We start from the raw sequence: 2,070 nt of genomic DNA on the forward strand, positions 1-2,070 counted from the left end.
GAGAGAGAGAGAGAGAGAGAGAGAGAGAGAGAGAGAGACAGAAAAGGAGAGAGAAGAAAAGGGAGTAGTAGACATAGACATATAGACAGCCAGAGAAAGTGAGAGAGAGAGAAAGGCAAAAACAAAGCAAGAAAAAAAAAATGACAGAGTGAGAAGGGAGGGGTGGAAAGTGAGACAGAAGGACAACAAACACATTTTTTTAAATGAATGAAAACAAACATGAGTTGCGCCCCTTCCCTGATCCAGGTAAAGAGAAGCTCATTTAAATTTTCGTTGTCTTCCCGTGTTTTAGAATGCGCTCAGCGAGACGGTAGGGAGGAATGTCGGTCTGGACTCTTTGCCGGCCCGAGCGAATGTGTTGAGTTAATTCTACCCATCTGTTTGTGGATCAAACATTACAAACATGTCTGTCGTTTCTGTTCCAAGTGACTTGCTTCCGGCTATGGTGCTTAATCTTAGTTTTAGTTCAGTTTTAGTAACAGTTTTACGGCACTTGCGACACAGTTAGGTTATAAAGTGCAGAAGATTTGAGGTGTTGCTTAACAGTAACAAACAGATAAAAGAAGTAGGAGAGATAAGGACGATAAGGAGCAAACCACACCAGAATACTCACCAAACACCCACGCTTAAGCTTAGAGAGGTTTTGGATGAGGAGAAAATTCACTGCACACCAGAGGGGCTTCATTTCTTAGATTTAATGCATGGGATTTTATTACGCCTCCATCAACACAATTTTGTTCATTTAGGAGGCGGGCCTACTTCTCTGCCTGTCATGGCCAACACAGGCTGAGATAAACCAAACATCCTGGCAGAAAGATTGAGATACTCGAATAAAAATTATCTCCACTTTGGAATCGAACTCAGCAGCTCTCCTGGGTGCGACAGCGGAGTACCTTCTGCTGCACCACAAACGCAGTGTCAGTTCTTTGATATGAGAAGAAAGTCATTGACACTTTCATTCTCAGTTATACATCATGCTACAATTATTGAGGTCATGAATTTCAATTTTCTGTCATAATGAACTATTGTGTCATAGGATTTGTTTTCGTGGAAAGGTGCGTTATGTCCAAAATGTGAAGAGAAAAAAACAACAGGAGATCTAGCTATTTGGATTCCGGTTGTAAATCTGAGTGGAAGGGACTTACAATATTTTGTCACTGCGCATCTTAAAACACATTATTCTACAGCAGCAGATGAAGAGAAGTGGAAGTTCGAGTTGTTGACGCATTTTGTGAGAAAGACCTGAATTCATAGATGAATTAAATTATGATAGATAGATAGATAGATAGATAGATAGATAGATAGATAGGTAGATAGAGGGAGAGGAACCGCAACGAAAAATACGACTGTGGATAGAGGGATCATTAAGATTGGTGGGTGGTATACCACACGGCCGTAGGCGGCCGGGAATCGAATGTTTACCCTGAGGCCGCTAGGAAAACGAGGTTTGTTCCCTGTTCTAGTCGCTACCCAGATTTAAAAAGTTTTATCTGCCCAGTACCTAGGTTTGAGAAATTTGACATAAAAAATGCAGTCTTACAATAATGTCAAGCTTTTTCGAAAGCAAGTCTATGAATTTCTTGATAATGACTACGATTTATCTTAATATATTGATAGAGCAGATAGAACATTAATTCGACTTCTGACCTCATGGTCGTAATAAATCAAACTAGCCAATAATATGTCAGATAGAACTTTGTAAATCTGAGGTAGCGTTAAGTGTCGCATTTCTCACGGTTGGTGTGAGGGAGCGTGTCGTTTGTCTCAGCGTGGAGGCGTTGGCTGGTGTCATGGCTGTCTGCTCACGCCACATCACTCTATCACAACACGCCGTGACACGTCGCTTCATGACACAGCCGCGCGCGGGACAAAGCTGATTAGCACTGCTTCGATTACCGCCCTTTCTTCGCGTCCGGGGGTGGGAAAGTGAATTGGGAGCAACAGGTATCGTTTCAACACTAACGTGAAGAGCTCTTTTGTGTTTCGAATGTAGACGTTATGTCTAACTTCGTGAAAATCTGCCCTTAGGTTGTGTTCCTCTTATTGTAGTGGGGATGACTTTTTACGCAT

Source organism: Aplysia californica, unplaced genomic scaffold, assembly GCF_000002075.1.
Source record: "Aplysia californica isolate F4 #8 unplaced genomic scaffold, AplCal3.0 scaffold00147, whole genome shotgun sequence".
NCBI lineage: Eukaryota > Metazoa > Mollusca > Gastropoda > Aplysiida > Aplysiidae > Aplysia > Aplysia californica.